Here is a 6,829-nt window from a genome sequence, read left to right as displayed (position 1 = left end):
CCCACTACTCCCTCTTCCTCTCCCTTAGGAATAGGGAACGAACTCAGAGCTTTGCATCTACTAGTCAAGGACTTTATCCCTGAACTACATGGTCCAGGAGCTGAAGAATTCCCATCATTTCTACCGTCTTGGTGATGCCGGTAAAGGCAGATCTTGCCAGGTGTGTGTTAGCACACATGTCATTGTGTACTGTATGTAATGCTTCTAACAAGACACAACTATGTTCCCAGTTTTGTAATAACTCGACAGTGTGCTCTGACTTACAAGAATGCATGATGGGTCTTTCTGACAGCAGCCACATCCATGTGATATTATCCAATCACGAGACCAGGTGCCGTGACTGGCCATCTAGTCTGACTTGTGATTCTCACACAGTGGTGAAACTACCTAACCACGTACTTCTCAGAAAGCTTTCTGTCACCAAGGGACACGTGAGTACACTGTACAGGCGTCTTAATCTCAGGGCTCATTTCCCAACCACTCTGGGGTCCTGCTTCCCTTCACCATAGATTCTTCCAGGATTTGAGAGCTGTGGGGCTTTGGGAAAGGGGTAAATACACAGACAACTAATAAGTTGCTTTAAATCACCTTAGATTCCCACTTATTTGCAAGTCATCTGTTCTCTACTCAATTCTTCCAGAGTATAATTTCAATTTAATCAGAGGATTACAAAGTCTCATCGCTAACCAAGAAGCTGTTTGCAATGGGTAGCTGTTGGGAGAGGAGAAAAATCAGTTTTCTTCAATGGAGTGGCACTGGGGATATCAACCATACTCCAGGAAGGCTTTAGGTTTAGGAGCAGTTGGCCAACACCAAACAGACTCTCTCTCTCTCTCTCTCTCTCTCTCTCTCTCTCTCTCTCTCTCTCTGCAGAGTTTCTCTGTCCTGGAACTCACTCTGTAGACCTCAAACTCTCAGAGATTCATCTGCATCTGCCTCCCAAGTGCTGGGATTAATGTGTGAATTTGTGGGTCACCACTGACTGGCTTTTTTTTTTTTAAGAGAGAGAAAGAACATAAAGTTAGTGAGGAAGATTTGGGAGGAGTGGAGCAGAGAAGAATATTATCAAAATATATTATTTTTTAATTAAAAATTAAAAAAATAAAGTCAAAACATTGGACTTCACAGCAGATAGCATTTCCTGGAGATCTACCTCACCTCCCCCGACCCCAAAGTTTCTGGGTAAGTCTCCCATAGCCGTGCTCGTATTTTCAAACTATCTTTCCTGGATGTCACTAGGTGGGTCCTATGCTACTCAGCAAAATTCTGAAACCCAACTTGAAGGAGAAGCAGAGAGTTTCTGATGTGGCTAGACCCATAGCCTGTGAATTCTGGGTGGGACTTGAGAGAGAGAAAGAGGCAGACAGACAAAGGGAGGAGAGTGAGGGATGGGGCAGAAGAAAGACGAAGATTAAGTAGAGACCTAGATAGACAGGGGACTTCAGTCAGGCAGCTTTGTTCCCCTACACATGTCCTCCTAAGCCAGGTACAGGGTTCTGTACCTGTAGTCCCAGCACTTGGGAAGTAGAGGCAGGAGGATCAGGAGTTCAAAATCAGCTATGTACAAGGTTAGAGGCTAGCCTGGACTACCTGAGACCCTGTGTCAAAGACAAAAGAAAAAAGAAAAGAAAAGGAACCTGAGACCCTCCATTCAGCCAGTACTTACAGTCTCTACTCTCTTTCGGGCACAGTCCACACCCCACGCCCTCTTTGAACCTCTAACTATATTTTCTAAAGCTAGGCTATTTTCTCTTCTGTTCACCTTACATTCTTACCGTGAGGCCAGTCTTTTCAACCCAGAACACATTCATGGCTCACTAGGGCTCGTGTTTCATAGGTCACCATTTAATCATGTTTCATGGTTTAAAAAAAGGACTGTGGTCAAAGATGCTTGGAAAATCCAATTTTTCCTTTCTCTTTTGTTTTTGTTTTGTTTTGAGACAGGATTTCTCCATGTAACAGCCTTGGCCAGCCATCCTGGAACTCACTCTGTAGACCAGGCTGGCCTCATATTCACAGAGCTCCAACTGCCTCTGCCCCCCGAATGCTAGGATTAAAGGTGTGCGCCTCCACCGCCCAGCCAATTTTTCTTTTCAATATTTTTGATATATTTACAAATATATCGAAGGCTGAAGTTTTAAATTTTACTCTCTACTCCTAAAAAAGCCAAACCCAGCTTGAATTTGTTTTCTTTCATGGCATAACACCTACAGCACAAGGGGAAATATCTATAGTATTATGATAGATCAAACTTTTTTGGGGGGGGGTCCTTTACTCACATGCACGGTGTATGGGGTAGCTGATTTGATTTTCCCCTTTTGTCTTTTTTACCTCCCAAATAGCATCCCATGTTTCTGTCTTTACGCAGCTCCTGCCTTCACACTGAATGCTTCAATTCATTCAGATCCCGAGGCCCAGGGAGTTCCCTTGCATTTTCTCTTTGTGTATTACCCTCTGTGGGCTGTGGTCAGCTTTCCTTTTAGACCAGGCATTGCACGGATGTGATAATGTCCTCAGAATTCGCTGATAATGGAGGCACTGTCCTATGTGGACATCTGTGATGGAATCAAAATAGCCACTGCCTCCTTCATTTCCCAGACTCATCCTGATTTTTCTCATTCCCTTCTCTTCATGTCAGTCCTTTCTTGTCCCTTAGGGAGAAACTGCTGATGGACTTTGATATCAGAACCTCCTTCAGGAGGCTAAAATGGAGCAGGAGGAGAAGGCAGAGGATCAAATAGCAGTTGGGTGGGAGTTATGTCCGGCTTTCCCAGCTGCAGAAGAAGCGGTCCAGGCCAGCTGCCCCTGCTGCCCTGCTACTGACCAGCAAAGAGGAAGATAGAAGACTTGAAAGCAGCCAGAAACACAGCGGGAATCCTCATGTTGGGAGCATAAAGGAGAGGGAGAGGGCTTTGAACAAACAAAACAAAACAAAAGAAACATTGTATGAGGCAAGGTGCTGCATGCCTGTAATCCCAGCACTCCAGAACCAGAGGCAGGAGGATTGCCCACAAGTCTGAAACTAATCTGGTTTATATAACGAGTTCCAGGACAAAATAGCAAGACCCTAAAACAAATCATTGTGTTTGTGTGTGTTGTGTGTGTGGTAGATAGGGGTGTGGAGGGGAAGTGTGGGGCATCACCCAAGATTTATATCTAGAACCCACAAGTGAATGTTCTAGAACACCCTTGGTGCTCAGCGGAGACATGTGGCCCTCCTTAGTCTAGGGGACATAGATTCCAGCTAGACTATCTTATGGTTGGTTGCCACAGCCCCAGGTCACGAGATTCCTCTTCAGCAGGAATCCCTAAGAGTATGGTCCTCAGTTTCTCCTGTGCTGGATTGGTTCTGTGGGGCTGTGGGCCCAGGGTATGACATACTCTGTGCCATAGGACTGCCCTCCACATTCATGGCTTAACTTGATTTATGTTGAGAGGCTGCTTATGTAGCAGTGGCGTCTTAGAGAAAGTCTATGTTGGCAGCCAGCCTTGAGGCTGGAATTCTTGTGGGAAAAGGAAGTCATGGCCTCAAAAAGACTTCTGTTACAGTGTCAATGCTGGGGCCAGGCAAGCAGAGCAGTTAACCTATCTTTACCCAGATGGTTCTAGGACTCTGATGATCTGGGTCTCCAGGCTACCCAGATGTGCCCAGAGTAGGCACGAAGGGAAATGGTAGAAGGGATTCTTTTTCAAAGATCTAACTTATGGCATGGGATGGATGGATCTGTGGTTAAGAGCACTGGCTGCTCTTCCAGAGGACCCACATTCAATTCCTAGAACCTGCATGGTGGTGTAGATGAAGGCTGCTCGTTAGTTTCCTGGCTGCTTAGACCTGAATAATCACGCAGAAACTATATTAATTACAACACGGTTTGGCCAATGACTCAGGCATATTTCTAGCTAGCTCTTACATCTTAAATTAACCCACTGCTATTAATCTGTGTATCGTCACGAGGCTGTGGTTTACCCAGTAAGGTTCTGGCTGGCGTCTTTCTCTTTTGGCAGCTACATGGTGTCTCTCTGTCTCCACCTACTTCTCTATATCTCTGTTTGGATTTCCTGCCTGGCTTTGCTCTACTAATCCATTGGCCGAAACAGCTTTTTTATTAACCAGTAATAATGGAAAAAACATATTCACAGCATACAGAGGGGAATCCCAAGTCACAGTGGTTCATAACCATTTGTAACTCTAGTTTCAGGGATTCTGATGGGCATCGGGCATGTATATGGTACAGATATTAATGCAGGCAATTATCCAGACCCATAAAATAATAAAATCATTTTTCAAAGGACTATTGAACAGTGTTGGGGGTGGCTTGAATTTCATCCTCATAAATTTAGTCACTTATATATTTTTAAGACAGGGTTGCATGTATCTCAGGCTGACTTAAAACTTTCCATGGAGCCAGATTGATTTTTTGATCCTCCTGTCTCTACCTCCAGAGTCCTGAGATTTACAGGCATGTTCTATCATGCTAAGTTTCGGTAGGACTGAGGATTGAGGCCAGAGCTTTTCTCACACACTCTATTAACTGACCTGCATCCCAAGTGCCTTAGTTTGGTTACTATTGTTGTGATGAAACTCCATGACCAAAGCAACTTGGGGAGGAAAGGGTTTATTTCACTCTGAGTTCCATCATTGAAAACAGTGAGGGCAGGAACTCACACAGGGCTGGAACCTCAAGGCAGGAGCTGATGCAGAGGCCATGGAAGGGTGCTGCTTACTGGCTTGCTCCTCATGGCTTGCTCAACCTGTCTCCTCATAGAACCCAGGACCATCAGCCCAGGGGTAGCCCCACCCACAATGGGTTGGGCCCTCCCCCATCCATCACTAATTAAAAAAATGCCCTGCAGGCTTGTGTATAGCCCGATCTTATGGAGGCATTTTCATAATCGAGTTTCTCTCCTCTCAGATGACTCTAGCTTGTGTCCAATTGACATGAAACCAAGCAGGAGACCCAGATCACCATCACCATAACTTCTGAAGTAGGCCCGTTCTCTTCAGCTTTATTCAGCTGCGGTAGGAGAGATAGACTCTTACTGAGTTTCCGTTCGTGCCGGTGGATATGACAAAGAAGAGAGTAAACGGGTGAGGGCAGGCAGGCTGGTCTAATGACTGACCATGGCATTGACTCTGGGTCAGGAAGGGCGTGGGAACAAAAGAAGGGGCCCGAGAGAGGACAGAGGTGCTGAGGGGGTCAAGGGAAGTTGCAGTGAGGAGATGCAATGGAAAGACGGGGTGGCTGCTGTACGAACGGGGTATGGAGAATTGAGATCACGAAGGGGGCGTTATTGTCAGTAGCCACAGCCATGGGTTGGGTGATGGGAGGATCACCAGTGGCAAGGAGGTCAATGAACTTAGAGGCTGGGTGTGGGCAGGGTCATCTACATGTATGTGCTGAAGTCACTACTAGAGTAAAATGGTGCGAGAAAGCCAGGAGTAGAGGAAAAGCGGGATAGAATGTACTAGAAAAATAATCTCGGGGGCAGGCAGGCGGAAGGCGTCAGCGGTTTACATAACTGATGACATAAATTCAACATAGGGTGCCAGGGTTATGGGGGAACAAAGAGAAACTTAGCAGGTCACAACGAGGAGTAAGGACACCTGACTCAGGTCCAAGTCTGGCGATGGGGTTATGAGAGAACACAGTGCCCTGTTTGAGGAGACGGTGAGGAGGCCAGGAAATGAGAAGTATGTGGGGCCGCTTAGAGACTAGATTGAGGGCCAAGGACATTTTGCCCACCTTGAATTAAGAACTCCAAAAGGACAAGGAGGAAGGGATTCGGGATTGGGCATAGGGTGGGATACAGTGGAGGAGAGCTACGTAATAGCAGGATGCCAAAGTCTTGGGGGAATCAGTGAGCTGCGAGCCAGGGTGATCTTAGCACCCCAAACTGGACAAGGCAGATGGTGGTGGGGCGTCTGAGTGTTCGGGAGCTCTTCTGCGTTTGTTAAAGGGGGAGGGTTAGGAAAAGCCCCTTACCCAGCATGGAAACTCTCTGCAGGCGTCTTGAGGCTTCTTGTCCGTCTGCTCTCTCACAGTCTCAACAGTTGTGACAATTCTGACTCTGGCACATTAACAAGGTCGGATAGGTATGTTTTCCTCCCTGACTAATGAGTTTCCTGTTGGGCTAGAATCACCACATCTACTCCTTTCCCCACTGCACCGTGTGCATCCGGGGCATTGTGGACACACTCGTCACACAGGCCATTGCTATAAAAGGTCTATTGCATTCAAAAAGCCAGAGCTGAAATCCTCCCAGATATTAGGACAGACAAAGGCAGCCGGAAGCCCCAGTCTGGTTGAAAGCTTAGCTCTTACACCTCCAGGCAAAACCTTTACTCACAAAAGGCTCACCAGCCCCTACCCTGAGGAGCTATGGACAGCTGAAGGCTCCTGGGACTGGAAAGTCAGTTTTTTTTTTTTTTTTTTTTTTACGGATATGACCCCTTATTATAGGTCAACCACACTCCAGTGGATTCCCCAGTCTCATGGGCAGCACAAACTGGGGCTCGATGAGTTCTTAAAACAAGGATCTTTCCTCACTCTACTCCCTTTCTGCATGCACAATAAACTGCTTTGGCAGGAAAACCATTGGCTTAAGGGAGGAGGTTTTTTTCTTGATCCATGGTCCATGTTTCTGTGAGCACAGCTGCTCACCATCTTGGTAAATGAGGGTGCATGCTTCAGTTCCTGGCTACCCAGACCCCAGTTAATCACCAGGCCTTGCCTTCATTTAGCTCCTCTCCTGGGCTTGGCTTGGTCCTAATTGGAAGCCAGGCCCATTCCTTTGAGCTCACTCAGAATCAGAGTCCAAGCAGTAATCA

Source organism: Microtus pennsylvanicus, chromosome 21 (genome assembly GCF_037038515.1).
Source record: "Microtus pennsylvanicus isolate mMicPen1 chromosome 21, mMicPen1.hap1, whole genome shotgun sequence".
Classification (NCBI taxonomy): Eukaryota; Metazoa; Chordata; class Mammalia; order Rodentia; family Cricetidae; genus Microtus; species Microtus pennsylvanicus.
The sequence above is the reverse complement of the archived record's forward strand: the minus strand, read 5'-3'. Positions refer to the sequence as shown.